This window comes from Ischnura elegans (assembly GCF_921293095.1).
Source record: "Ischnura elegans chromosome 13 unlocalized genomic scaffold, ioIscEleg1.1 SUPER_13_unloc_1, whole genome shotgun sequence".
Classification (NCBI taxonomy): Eukaryota; Metazoa; Arthropoda; class Insecta; order Odonata; family Coenagrionidae; genus Ischnura; species Ischnura elegans.
In genome coordinates, this window is record NW_025791657.1 from 10,271,974 (window position 1) to 10,288,088 (window position 16,115).

The following is a 16,115-nucleotide window of genomic DNA, read 5'->3' on the forward strand; positions in this document are numbered from 1 at the left end:
TGAATTCATCCAACCATTTGATTACATTTAATGAAAAAGAGTCTGTGAGATAGCTTTTAAATACATATCGTTATTTTCATGACTTGAGGGTAACAGAGAATGTTTTATACCCAATCTAACACCAATGGCTAAAGGATTAATTATTGTTGAGATGATAGTTCTTATGAATACGCTCGCAAGTGCAGGTGTAATGATCATGGAGATGTTGTTTGAAGGGGGCATAGTAAAAGTGTAGCTACATTAAGAGTACTAAGTATTGGATATAAGTAGGAGTTAATGATATGATATTTGGTTAATGAAGTGGTGTCTTCATGATTTCCTGTGGGGCAAGTTTTGCAAGATACGTATTACATGTTCCTGAAGAAGGAAAATCTTATTAGTTACCAGAGCTTGAACTTATATTTTGCTGCCGTAAAAACGTACTATGAGGTTATAAAGTATTAAAATGCTATTATAGGGCATGTATCTTGTAGGATCATTTCTACCTTAGTGAATTACATGTCAATCGAAATTTTATGCAGTCTTGAAAATGTCCATGAACGATTAAGCATTGATCAAGCAAATAATAATGATTTTAAATCACCTTAAGAACTAGTACCATTTTATAGTAGGCTTTCAATATCTACACGACGGGTATGAAAAAGGGCCATAAGTTATTAAAATGTATAGTCTCCGTCAAATACTTAGGTCGTGAATTCAGGTAGCTAAGCAGCTAAGGCCTTGAAATTTATGAAACGAATAAATGTAGAATTTACCGCAGATTTGGTAATAACAGATGTTAGCACCCAGGATAACTTTTCTTTGTTTTGGAGCTGCAAAGTATATCCATTCTTAAATGTCCGCCGCGCGAATTCTAATATCGATGTGTCGATGCGTTTTGAATTCGACTTTTGAGTCGATAACGTCCAGTCGAGTGGCCGATCGATTAGTTCATAAACGGGAGCATGTCGAGAAATTGTGTTTATGACGGAAATTAGTAAACTCATTATTTTTTGTGCTTTGAGAGGTAGTACTCTCGTTATTAAACATTCCTTTTGGATTTATTTTGATTCCGGAAATCTTCTAGTCGAGGTTGGTAGTTTTTTCTTTGCAAAGAAGTTAGTGATTAAGCTATATAAGTACCTACATGAATGTGTTGTTGTTGACCCTAAGCTAAAACGTTATCCTGCTTATTTCAAAATAGGTTTTAAGTTGCTGCAGAATCCTTTGTTTCCTGTCAAGTAAGTTGAGAAAATTATTGGATATTTTTTACTGTGAGGCCCTCGCCCTGAATGCGTATACGTGTATAATATCCATGTTGTTGGTGGAGAGCAACGTGCGATTTGCGAGTGTGTTTGTGTGATGATGGATCCCATTCCGACGGCAGAAATCAACAAATGACAGTCGAGAAGCGAAGGAAATCGGGCTGGAGTTATCATAAGGACGGGTCAGAAGCCTGTGTTATTCCAGCCCCTAGATAGCTCCAGTTCACAACTCCTGTCGGAGTTATTTTGACTACTGTAATCGCATATTGAGCTATGGCAGCCATCATAACTCTTATAGCTCCATAGCTCCGGAGTTATGACTTACGTAATAAGCCCCAATGAGAAGCTGTGCTTTGTAATTTTACCCTCATTTGCAATGTTGATTTATATTTTTTTGGATGTACTAGGTATGTAATCTTCCTAGTCAACAAATTTCTCCTTGATTGTTGAACTTTGCGTTGCGTCATTTAAAATCTCAACATCTTCACTTTCGGTTTCGATAGGGTTAACATACTGCATTTTTAAAGTGCAATTTTGCCTTTCAATTATAGTGGTCAGTTTTATTGTCATTATTGATCTAAAGTGCTAATTAAAACTTCTCAAAAATTATCCTCAAGTAATTATTACAAAACTGAAAAATCGGCTAAATTGTAAAATTTATACATTTTTAATGATCTTGTGCGATCGGTAATAACAGTTAAAAGCCATAAATATGCATATATAAATAATAACCTATGCTATTTGTAATCATTTTTTGCTACAGCGTTAAAAGGTATTAATTTAATTTTTTTACAACGAAAAGAAAAACAATTTTTTTCATTTTTTCAGGTGCTTTGCGGGATCGGAAGATGACGTCCGATTTTCATAATTCTTTTTTTGTTTTTCTTGTACTAACGTATCGAAACTTTTCCGAACTATTACGACACGAAATTTGGAACTTGGGAGTTTTTTCGCACCACCCTACTGCATTGGCCACTATATAGAATTGACGAAAAAATATCATCACTATCGGAATTAATATGGAAAATTGGCACGGCTAATGGATATAAGATGACACGTTTTCTTGGGATTTCACCATTACTATCGGCGATCATTTAAAAATCAAACCGGATGGTCACTAACATACTCATAGTACTACGGGGAGTGAAGGACCCTAAAATAATACTAGGGTCGTTCAATAGTTCCTTAGGATCTCCGATAAACTGCTCTCTTAGTATCAAAATAAATGTTAACCAGAAAAATGCACTCATGAATAGTCAGCTGTAAGATTTTCAGATGTATCCATCCCATAAGAAATACAGACATTAACTAAATGATCGTAGATCATGTTGTTTTTTTATTCACTAACTTTTACATTTCTTTAACATCAAGATGAAATCCTTCTTTTGTCCCGGCAAAACTTTTTCACACAAAGACTCCAAATACATTCCAAACTGTGATAACATGAGTTTTAGCTCTAGCCCTTCATTTCTCTTCTTTATGCGGTGGAATTTCACTCTGTTTCTTTTAATTCTTCAATCTATGTATTGTATTTGGCATCATTGAAGCCATTAAGTGTTTCTGAGCCTTGGAATACTTCTGGGTCTATTTGGGCAGCACCATTTCCAGGGACTGAGAGCTGGCCTAGAACTGCAAGGCACAAAAATAAAGAATGTATTGGTATTAAAAATGTGTAAGAATAACCCGATGAGTGTTTTTGTTATGGATAAAATTAGCCATAAAATGTAAGAAAACTATATGTATGTATGGTGACAGCAGTAAGCATACTTACATCAATCTTCCAAGCGTAAAGTTATTCTATTGGTATTTTGCTTCTCCGATGAGAGAGGATGGCTCTTTTCAACGAGTGGTCATCCGTATTTCGAGAGACAGCTCTCGTGCCCACTGCCTGCTCACCTTCCATAGTGAACAGAGCCACCCAACACAAATTCTCCACGACATTCTCTTCTTGTGAGGAAACCATTTTTCGCAATGCATCTCTTTCGACCCCAAAGAGAAGACCTTGTGTGATAATTAGGAGTCCACTTATCCATCTGCATCTCACGAGTCTGCATACATCTGTTAGCCTCTTCTCATATGCACATTTTTCCTTCAATTTATTAACAAAGAATGTCATACTGATCTGTTTCCGTGAGAGCACATGATCACTCATCTTTTCAAGCGGAAACACCGCGTCACCATGCCACAGTAATCCGTCGTCAGTGGTAAAGCAGATATACCACAGAAAATTTTTCATGAACATATCCATGTTATTTTTGGAGGCGACATTGCTGTCCCTGGAAAGAAGTAGTATTTCTTTAGTAAGCATTTTTTTATATTTCCACAGGTGAAATAAGCTCTTTGAATGTATCATCTAAAGCATTACATTGATTCCCTTCAGTTGGGACTTATATTGCCTGTGACTGGCCTATTATTTGTTCATATCCCCGTATCTTCTTTCCTCGACCTCCTGCCTCAGCCCTTACGATGCCGAGATTGGAATCCCTCCTTATCTCACTTCCCCGAAACACCGTGCAGACAAAATATCCCATAGGGGACCATTTCATTAGTGCTACGTGAAAAATGTCTCCTGAACTACCCTCCTAGTAAACATACCAAAAGACTTAAGGAGAGCAATAACAGCAGCTTTTTTCTCATGTTAATTGCATTTGTAAGTGACGTACTTGTATTCATGCAGGAAGGCCTTCAGAAGATGATGGGAAGCGGTGGCATTATTATTCTGCCTAGACTTGCAGCAGTTAAAATTCATTAGTAGCAAGCACCAAATGAACAAAATGAAGACACAGAAATACACCATAGTGATAGAGCCCTGGAAGACTATTCTCTAACTCAAAGCATGTTAGCTTTCTGGCGATGAGATGCTTAACTAAGCTACTAGCTTCCATTTGTATTCTCTAATGCTGAACTAGCAAAAGAGCCAGCGGAAGCTACCAGTAGCTTATTTGCTCCAACCCGTATTCTCTACGGGATGTGGAGCTACTACTTCCGAGGCTTCAAACTAGATACTACGGTTGAAGAAATTCCACGAAGGGTAGTAATTCTTGAAGCACACCCTTGGGACTCTGCGCTTCCTAGAATTCCTAAGAAACCACCGTGAGCCAAGTGGTGCATGCTGCTAATCTTATGTTCTATCTCATCAGTATTTTTCTTGGAACAACTTGCGATGGATTGGTAAACAAGAAAGTTGTTGATTATTTTTGCTGTTGTCCGTAAATATTTTCTTTGATAAGGTCACGCATGCCGCTTTAATTATTTTTATGCCTTTAATTATTGTATTCTTAACAAAGTAGAGGGAATAAGTGATAAATTCCTTGTCTAAACATGTATGTTTCGGAGTGAACTACCAATCATGTTAACTAGTTGATTTCATCACTTGGAGAAGAATTATGTTGCTTCTAATCATTTTATTTCCCGTGAAGTCTTATTTTGCATGAAGTCATTACTGAAGTGGAGACAAAACTCGCATTCAGTGATTATTATATATGTTGCGATAAACACTTTTGTAGTGGCGGTACAAATTGATGCATTGAAGTGATTACCAATGCCAATATATCCACTGCTAAGAGATGGATGACTTATTTTTGCAAGTGTCAATGCATTTATGGTAAACTTTCCCATGCATTTTCGGCAATGATCTTTGTTTTGAATTGATTTTGTGAAGAGAGTTTAGAGCTGCATAGATGCAGACCATGGAAGAGAAGGCAATTATTATTTTGTATAGCAATGTAAGGTGTTTTATGATAGATATTAATACATTTCTTGCTCCTCCAATGAATGAATGCATTCATGATCTCATTCTGCTCTCATTTGAGTGTCTTAGGCCTTATATACCCATTTAATTTCAGTGCCGGTTGTCAGGGTGGTGTATTTATTTTGAAATTTGAAAAAGTGTAATCATGGGCATTCATTAAGTCCACGCAGGAAGTCATCACAAGAATAATAATAGTACATGACATTAATATTGAGAGAAGGAACAGTGTAGGTTGGTTCATCATTGTGATGGTCAAGTTATTAAGAAATGCCCTCCCTTGCAATAGTGCAGGGTTGGCTGTTGGCATGTAATACTGATTCATACAACCTTTTAAATATTAATTTAGCCATTGTGAGAATGGCACGACAGATTTTTGTGTCAATATTGTTTGAGTATATTGTGAGTCTAAAATGAAATAAATAAAAACATTAAAGAAATAATAAGTGATTAAAATAAAATGAAATTTAAAAAATATTACTACTTATCGTATACCTACACCTGTAATTGCGATATTCTTTCGCAGTGCAAGAAGGAACAATCTCTGCTCAGAAACAGATGGTTATCAAAATTTTTGTAGCAAAGAGTGACACATTAGTGAAAAATTCTCACGCATCAGAACGGCAATGTCCTTGCTTTGGTTTTAGGTCTTTGTAGTTAACTTGTATTTTCTCTTCACGATAATTACATGACCTAGTGGTTATAATTAATATTAGTGACATAAACTGCTCCATCGATCGATACTATTGAATTGATATATATGCCTTATAGCCTAATACAATTATTTTTACGCATTTCTATAACAATGAAGCTAAAGGCACTCAGCATTTCGTAATTTTCTAGCATGTTGATTTCAACTACAAGAAATGGTCAGCCGAGAACGACATTATGATTTTCCTGCAGGAACACAATGAAACGAATGATTGAATTGTGTTACCAGATTTCATCTAAAACTAAAAACTAAGTTCACAAGAAATATTTCTCATATTCCATATCCCGTCTGAGAAAACGACCAGCAATTTTTGGTCTGAGGTAGCTACCCCCACTTAGGGAATACGGTAGGTAGCCAATTGTGGTAGCTAGTTCGAAGCTACCAGGACGGGAGCTTCGAGCTAGTGAATAGACCCTCTGAACCCTGCAGGGCCATTCTGCTAAATGAGGCCGTTCTATACACTGAGGCCATACATGAGGCTGGCCGTAAGTTTCTTACGGCCTGACCCAAAATTTTGGCCTACACCGATTCCACTCTCAAGAGGCCATATCGTATGGCCCGGCAAAAGTTCTTAACGCCCTTTCTGCAGGCGAGTATGAAAATTATAATTAGTACAATAAGTTCTTTTAACTTTTTTTGAGCACTAGTCATTTTCTGAGAAGGATGTTTATTCCAACCTTGAGAAATAATTAATGGGTTGTACGCTGACTGCGGGAAAAACATTTTTCAACATTTGACCATTGCTCAACTACCAACACCAGTCACTCAAATTTTTTATTGCTATCTGGGTAGAGCCAAAGTGACTTTCCCTCGATGAAGGGATTGCTGAAGCGGCTTAAGGCTGCTATTCTGGATGGAATAGCATTATGCTATTCTCCGATATTGCAACCGATGTTGCTATAATATAGCGTATTGCAACGCCTATGCTATTTGGTATTCAGAACGGTTGCAATTCGTGTTTTTACTACACCGGAAGACGTAATTCTCAGAATAGCATAGGCCCGTAGCAATTCACTATTCTGAACGGCGAATTGCAACCGGTAGGCTTGCTATAATATTACGCAGTCTTCGAGGCCGAGCTATTCGGTATTGCAACCCTGAAAACGTGCGCATTGCGATGTCGAATTGTTTTTCTGAGGTTAAAGTAACATAATCAAGCATTGAAAAATGGAATAATAGCCAAAAATAAAATATTATCTGCTTTATTTTAATTAAATAATAGTAGCATAAGTGATGAATATTTCACTAGTTAAGTGAATTGGTTAGAAATTAACATTAGAGCTTAATATATGAAGCTCAAGCTTGCTTCATCGACAGTACGAAAACAATAACAATTAATGCAAAGAATTACTACGATTAGCCCAAATTTTCCGTGTTTTATTCATATTTACAACTCATAATTTTATTTCATCACTTGACTTGCTACTAAAATTATCCTAAATGTAGGCTATCAGGTCGATTCTTGAAAATTTTCAAGCTTGTGTGAACACACTAACTAGCCAAATATAATAACAGTTATAGCTTTCAATGAAAACCATATATTACCATATACTTTGATCAGCCGTTCATTTCCTCAATTGGACAGTATATACAAAAACATGCAACGAGTCGAAATTATTTTCCCCACTATTCGCTACCTTCTACAATTAAAACTTAAAATTTACAAACTTATAACACGGGCAGTCGACTTGAATTACTTGCTTGAAAACAAAGGATTTCTCCGAACACCAATAAAGTTTCCGAACAAATATGATTCGCCACAAACGTTTAATGGAATATCCATGTACATCATTAATGCAATATATATCATGTGGAATTCAATACAAATTGTTTCCTCGATAGGCAAGTAAGTTATTCACACAATTAAGTTTCAGTATATCGGCACAGTTAAGGGTCTATCAAAAATTTCAGTGAGCATATTAAAATCAGCTGATACGAAAACAATAATAAGTGACACAACAGCACTTTCCACACGATTCACTTTTTCACAGTTGTTCCATCCATCCTCAAATTCACCATCACATCCCTCTGCTTTTTCCAAATCTGCAGCTGAAATATTGATACTATTCCATCATATTACATGAAAGCACAGCGGTGACGTTGCCACCTACTTCATTTCCTAAACAGAGAATGAATTGAAATTAGGGAGTCATATAATATAAAGCTAGTATTAGAAACGAAAGCTTCTAGTTCATACAGAAAAGCTATATCGTCACGATCAAAGCAATAAAAGTTGGTACATATTTATTTTGACATGCAACGAACAGACAGACTTCGAAGCCTAAGACAATTACGAAGAAAATCAAACATATTTAGCTTTCAATGATTATTTCGCATAACATATATCTCACGATAAAGGACCGATCGGATATAGGTAAATGATTCAATATTTATGCCCGATAAATCATCATTATAACAGTAAATATATGACCTAACCCACCTGTCTGAAGCCATTGTGATATTATCAAAACAACAACAATCAGCTGATTTCCTAAACGAGATTTTCAAAGCATATTATATAAATCCACGGTTTAATATAATTTTTAAATGCAAATGAAGCAATTATTTGTAATTGCAAGTCAATATTTCATAAAATACAGAAAAATATATAAAATATCTTCTCCCTCATTGGTTGCGCAAACTGTTCAGAAAGTTTTTCATACGGGAAGGGGCGGAGCTTCCAAATAGCTCGCGCAAGAAATAGCATGCTGCTATTCCGAACAAAATTATTACTACGCTTCATTCTGAATACGGGGTCGTTGCAATAATGACCCGCAGAATAGCATATGCTATTTTTTGCAACGCTTATCCAGAATAGCAGCCTAAGTATCCCCGGCCTTCCCTCATGGCCTCCTGCAATTTTCTTTCCTACTGCCCATTTCGTTTTGTTTCCTTCCCGCTCCACGCTATGAACGCATTTGGGCACCATGTCAAGTGCCCCAATGTCGGCCCATCCTTTGGTAAGAAAAACAGAAGGGTTTGCCTAGATTTTAAGTGTTCATTCCTTATGAAACACTGGGCCAGGCTAAAGGTAAGAGTATTTCTTGGTTCTATCCCGCACAGGGTGGCAGCTAAAACCAAGTAAGTAATCCCGCAGCTAAAGGGTGGAACACTAGTCATTTCCTGAGATGAAAGTTTGTTCCAACCTGGAGAAACAATTATTTCTATGGTTCTTAACTGAAATGGACTTATGAAAGGGTAAATTTGGCCTTTCTTTAAACACTGTTCTGGTGGAATATGTTGGAGAGCTTAAAAAAAGTGAGGAGCGAAAGTCACATACCAGAAGAAATTTGCACCGTACAACAATTATAATATTCGTGGGTTATACATGTAAGGAATGGACTTAGAACGTGAGATCCCCTTAGTTGTAACCCCCTTCCTCTCCTTCTAGTGTTGTAACTATTGCCTCATGGGTGCAATCATGGTGCAATCCAGCCAATGCACTAAATCTCAAGATAAATTGAAACTAAAAGTTTTATTTATCAATTTTATTATCAGAGGCTTAAGTTTAGGTAACTATAAAATTATAATATCAATATGAAATTATCATTTCATTCATTGATTTCTGGACGGCATTTGTCCTTTACGCATAAAAATCACGTGTGGCAGCTATTTTTGAATGATATAAGGCAAGTAAAAGTATACGTAAAGAAATCTAACAATTGTTGACTACGGGTAATGGCCATGTTCATGTCAACAAATCAACCAGATTCATTTCAATGGCTTGGAATTTTTGCAATTTCGTGTCATGAGGATCTCATCAACAAAGTGTTTCTAAATGCGATTAATAACCACATAAAATCATAAATATAGAGTGAGCGAACAATAATGGCTAAGACGTAGATGATGCAAGCTTTGTAATTCAGAATCAAACTGCTGGTTCTCTGCATTCACTCAAATCTATGGGCTGTCAACAAACTAACAAGCAAACGCCCTTTGAATGTAAACGAATTCCATTTCCAATTCGTGTTTCATTTGGATTGATGATTCACAAATCACAAGATAAGTGTTGTTGGCCTGAATCAAGATAACCCACGTTTTTATCATGGTCAGCTTACCAAATTTTTTTCTGAGAAAGAAAATCAAGGTACAACAGTAATAAAAGGGAGTGAATTAAATATCCTTACCATATTTTTTTTAAACTGGCTCATTTTAACCTCTTTTGAAATAGAAAAAGCTCAGAGGTGTAATAAAATTTTTCCATTGCGCCATCCTGCAATGTTTTATTTTGTCTCAGTTCCACTTTATTTAGCAAATCATGTACCAATGATTCTTAAGTATATATTTTTTTAATTTTAATGGGCTCCTGGTTCCGCTTAATTACGTGCAGTGTTATCATTACCGAAGTCACTCCTAGTACCTAAAAGATTAGTTAAACAAATAGATCAGTAGCTCTCACTAATAAAAATACTAAATATTCATTTTAAATTTGTGCTCTTGACCAGGGAACCATGCCAATCACTGAATGAACTACTAAACACTTTTTCAAAGACAGGGAATAAAATAATTTTAAATTGATCAACATAATGACCTATGAGACAAAATTTAATTTCATCCCAGTCAGCACATAAGATATTTTATATGGAAATTATTTGGGTGAAATGGAGATATTTTACCCATCGTCATCTTTACCCTTTCTTTACCACTTAAATACTCGCGTGCAAAATTGCCAACACTGAAGTATAAGAAATATATAGTGAGGCATTTACTTAAATGCGTGTTCAAAAGAAAAAATTTAAGGTCGAAACATAAAGTCCAATTTATCTACAGAGAAATCTGTTCATCCTCTGCAATGATATTTCTCAAATTATTTAGAATTTAATTTCGCGAGGTTTCACATTTTATTATTTATATATGCATTCGTATTGTGCGCTATCGGTGAAAGTCGGAAATAAAGTCCTTAAAATTACCAGATTATTTTTTAAATATATTAAGAAGGACACTAATTTCCATCGGATATTTAATAAAATAATTATATACGAAAGGTGAAAGATCCATCAACTCATGACGGTTGGCAACATTGTTGGCAATTTCCTTTACGATTTACGTGTATTACTAGTAACGGAGAATCGTCTCTTTTATTTCACAAATCAAGGAAACACAAATTGAAAACACATTTAACTGATTCTGGGCGAAAATTCGGGAGCGACGACGCGTACGGCCAAACGCTATAATTCAATAACACAATGAAATTATTTAATAATAATACAATTCATGGCTCGCCTTTTTGTTTATTTTCGCGTCGTCAACATGAATTGTTGTCCATTACCAAGGTGCGTATAATAGGCACCTATTACACGCACCTTGGTGCATTACCATGCGACCATTATTTGTGGCTGATTGTAGCGGACAAGCAGAAGGCGTTTCAACTGTTTTTCCATCAACTGCCACAAGAGAGCGTTGGGTAGAGGGGACGCCACGCCACGTGGGGAAAGGTGACGCCATGACAGTCCGGACGAGAAGAGTTTCACAACTAGAGCCGTTAACAACTAGAAGTCGTCAGCAAGAATTGCTGTATACAGGAGAAACGTGAACGGACTGCAAGTATTGGAACTGCTAGTGTAGCATGTAAGTAAACTTATATACCTGATATAATATTGAGATTTGGTGAATTTTGTTCATATTCAGTGGATTATTTAATAGGGTGGGATGAAAATTGCCTTTTTCGGGATCAAATTTGTCCTGCGTGAGAAAGTTGCGACCTTAATCAAAGTCTCACAGTCAGATCTGAATATCAATATGATAAAAGAGCTTATCAAGCGAATGCTGCGGTTTTGCGATGAGTGAGAATGGTCAGCAACCTTGAGTTTACGCGATCCGCATGTACCCACCATTAGTGAAGTCATGCCTTAAGGCCTGGTTACACGATACATTAACACGTACGGGTTAATGTCCGAATGTATGAACGCGAGATTGAACACCTAAATGTACCGTGTAACCACTCAACTTGTGCGAATGCATGAACAGAAAAAGATGTCCCAAATATGGTGGATATCGGTAAATCAAACATTCGAAAATATGTGTGGTTGCGGTTGCTCTTGAGAAGTCGTTTTTAGGAGTTATGAAAAGACTGTTGGGATCGGTTGCGTTGACTCTATTGATACATAGAAAGATTAACATGAATTTATTTAAAGAGAAAAGCTTCAAACATAATTTACTGCTTTTCACAGCTTCTTTTGTCAATGTTGGTGGTGGTTCTCGTGTATTGCTGTGTAGGTAACATTTTCGCACAACGTTTCACTCCTACTGGGAGCTTTATCAAGAGAATGGGAGGAAACCTTTCTCGTCCCGAGCTGATATATGTTTTGTTACCCATTGTTGCCGCGATTTTGAATTTTCCCGGAAGGCGACAGCCGCTGGTCATTGTATTGGGCCAGGAACCTTCTCAATATATACGGCTGCGGTTATATCCATCCTCCCTATTAACCCTCCGGAACTCGCGCTGAGCCTGACAGGCTCACATTGTTGATATTTTCTTAATAGTTCTTGACAAATTCTAAATAATGCGCTTACATTTTCTCTACCTTTTCCTTACTCTTTTGGCTACGTTTTACATGCGCATAATATCCCGATCAACCTATCAAAAGGTTGGAATATGATACTTTTGCTTCGTATGCACGCGGTGTGAGCCCCTCAGGCTCAACGCGAGTGCTCGCGTTACATTTTTGATTCTCACCCAAAGCCTATTATTTTACTCTGATTGCCTGTATAGACACAATGTAGGATGTTATGGATAACCTCTAACACTATACTCCTAGTAAAGGTTCTCTTTCTGCCAAATCGGCTTGATATTTTGAAAGTCAAAACTATTTACATGGGAGTATGTCTGAGAAGCCATTGTTGCTCGTCCTACTGTAATTACAAGCGCGCTATAGTTGACACAAAGTAAGCTACTTGTATCGATTTCACACAATGCTATAAGTTACGACTCGTTATAATTACACCTCTTTTCGAAAAGTGTATTCACTTCGCCACTCGGCGGCCATAAAATTCGGAGGACACAGTCATTCTGACTAGAGAGTGCACAGATATTGGAGGTGCTCTTCTCGCTGAAGTTTCAACTGCGCCAGTTCCACCACAAAACCGTGAGTATACTGTTTCAGCATGCTGGCAGTGATTTTTTGCTTGCAAAAATTATAGAAAATACAAATAATAACAGCAAAGAAGACAAAAAATGTTAGGATAGCTGTTTTCATGAGATATTTGAAAAATTTGACAATCGCAAAAGTTCTTATATTATTGGTGAATACACAACCATTTATGAGAAAATTGTGAATTTTCGAGGTCTTTTCGCATTCCAGCAAAAAAAATACCAAGTATGCCCAACAAATACGCGATAAAAAATTTTGCTTTGCTAGGTAGTTGCTAGAATATTTTATACTTAGAACTATGAAGTGTATGCTGGTAAACCACCTGATAGATCGTTTTCTGTCAACAACAGCCCTTCTGATATCGTGAACAGTTTATGCTTCCCATCAGCATTACTGGTAGAAATATTTCGATTTCCATTTATTTGCCAGCTTATGTTTAGTAAATGAACTCTTGAAATTCCGACTTGCGGTGAATGGAACAATTCGGAAAAATAAGCGGGAATTGCCTATTTGTTTTCGTTGAAACAAAAAAATAAGACATCCAGTTAATTTGATTTCTCCAAGAACTATTTCTTGCGTCATGCACTCCAAGAAAGAATTAATTTGTGTTTATGATATCAACCATGAACTATAACAAAATGATCAATGTAGTGGAGATGAAAGAAAGCCAGAAATGATACCTTTTTATGACATGACAAAATCGGTAGTAGATACACTAGATCAGTTATGCATGGCATACAATGGATCAAGAAATGCACGGCGTTGTCCTATGCCAAGTATTTACGTTATGCTAAATATTGCTGTGGTAAATTCCTACATTTTTTTACCTCGGAAACAAAAACTTAGAAGTGAAATCTCGGGAAGCGTTATTTAGGCAATTGTCAGCTGGGCTCGTAGATGAACACGCGTAAAGAAGGGAAACCATAAAATCGCTCCCCAAAGAGTTGGGGCTAATTATAAGACGAGCCTATCAAGACTAATAGAATAGTTTAACCAAAGGCAACTAAAAAAACAGAGAACCCAAATTTCACTGAAATTTGAAACATGTGTGCAGACTGTGGATACACGAAAAATATATTTACCGGGTATGTCTGCGAAAATAGTGGAAAGTGTATTTGTCTCGATCATACACATTTATTGTATGATGCATGCTTGCAGAATAATGATCATAGCTAATTTTGCCTTATAATATTCTTTCTGTCCTAATATTAACACTGTGTAGTGGTTTTACGAGTCAATAAATCAATAACAAGTAATGGTAATCTATTTTATATCCCACTCGATATGAAGAAATAATTACATATTTTATCAGACGTCAATGGACTTGATTTTCATGAAATGGACCATTTCAACATTATTGATTACATTATTGATAACCATTTAAACAAAAGATGAGGAAAAATGATCGACTTTAATAGGTGAGGACTTAAAAAAAAAAATTGAGCCTGACAGGCTCAGCGCGAGTGCTCGCGTTCCAAAAAGGGGCGCGAGTCCTGCAGGGTTAAAGCTGTTAGGCCTTTTCGCTATCTCGATGGATTCACGCGTAAGATGCGGATGATATTCTTCCGTCTTCGCCAATACCCGTGTAGTGTTAAACATTATTTTATGCCCAGGGCTGGAGGCATAATGCTCAGCGACAGCTGATGCATCCCACCGATGAAGTTTTAAGCTTCTGCCGCAGCAGCAGGGAACCTCAAACACTCCCATAGATTGAAGGAGAGGATGGCTATCCTTCGGTGAATGTAGGATATTTTGAATTTTCTTCACCGTGCAGAAGCAAGTCTTAACGTTGCCTTTCTGAAGGATCCTAGCAATTCTATCGGTGACCCCGGAGATGTATGGAAGATTCGCAAATGTTAATGACTTCTCCCCTTGTGGTCGTCATCTTGAGGTGGGTGTCTTTCTCTCATCGCTCTTTTTATGAAAGAGACACTGTAACCATTACCTTTCAGTGCCCACATAAGGTGTTGCGTTTCACCACTGCTAGGCTCCGCATCACACACGATTTTGGTTCGGTGGGTTAGCGTTTTAATGACGCAGGCCTTTTGTTGTGGGTGGTGATGCGATGTTGAATTCAAATACCTGTCGGTGTGGGTCTTCTTTCTGTACACTGAGAGGTCTAGGCTTTTATCCATTTTTTTAAACCAGGATATCTAGGAAAGGGAGACAACCTCCTTCTTCAAGTTCTTTTGTGAATTTTTGTCTGGATTTACTGTATTTAGTGGAATGCCTCAAGTTTTTCTTTCCCATGTGGCCAGATCACAAAAGTATTATCTACGAAAAAGTATGTATCTATTATACATCTAAATACAGTACATCCAAACATAACATTCACAAAAGAACTCTAAGAAGGAGGTTGTCTCCCTTCCCTAGATATCATGGTTAAAAGAAAAATGGATGAAAGCCTAGACCTCTCAGCGTACAGAAAGAAGACCCACACCGACAGGTATTTGAATTCAACATCGCATCACCACCCACAACAAAAGGCCTGCGTCATTAAAACGCTAACCCATCGAACCAAAATCGTGTGTGATGCGGAGCCTAGCAGTGGTGAAATGCAACACCTTATGTGGGCACTGAAAGGTAATGGTTACAGTGTCTCTTTCATAAAAAGAGCGATGAGAGAAAGACACCCGCCTCAAGATGACGACCACAAGGGGAAGAAGCCATTAACATTTGCGAATCTTCCATACATCTCCGGGGTCACCGATAGAATTGCTAGGATCCTTCAGAAAGGCAACGTTAAGACTTGCTTCTGCACGGTGAAGAAAATTCAAAATATCCTACATTCACCGAAGGATAGCCATCCTCTCCTTCAATCTATGGGAGTGTTTGAGGTTCGCTGTCGCTGAGCATTATGCCTCCAGCCCTGGGCATAAAGTAATGTTTAACGCTACACGGGTATTGGCGAAGACGGAAGAATATCATCTGCATCTTACGCGTGAATCCATCGAGATAGGTGAAACGTTGTGCGAAAATGTTACCTACACAGCAACACACGAGAACCACCACCAACATTGACAAAAGAAGCTGTGAAAAGCAGTAAATTATGTTTGAAGCTTTTCTCTTTAAATAAATTTATGTTAATCTTTCTATGTATCAATAGAGTCAACGCAACTGAACCCAACAGTCTTTTCATAACTCCTAAAAAACGACTTCTCAAGAGCAACCGTAACCACACATATTGCGGATTGCGTAAACTCAAGGTTGCTGACCATTCTGACTCATCGCAAAACTGCAGCATTCATTGAGTGAAAATGTACCTGACACATCTATACACGAGAACCACCATCAGCATTGATAATTCATTGTATTCATCA

At 37.2% G+C, this 16,115-nt stretch overlaps 1 long non-coding RNA gene across 1 annotated transcript; it reads right to left on the reverse strand.

Moving 5' to 3' along the window:
- Window positions 1-2,165: 2,165 nt before the first annotated feature.
- Window positions 2,166-9,873, reverse strand: LOC124172448. The gene is made up of 3 exons (XR_006868172.1): window positions 9,832-9,873; window positions 3,016-3,520; window positions 2,166-2,873 (listed from the first exon to the last, which is right to left on the reverse strand). It is a non-coding gene; the product is annotated as an uncharacterized LOC124172448 (long non-coding RNA).
- Between the last annotated feature and the right edge of the window lie 6,242 nt (window positions 9,874-16,115).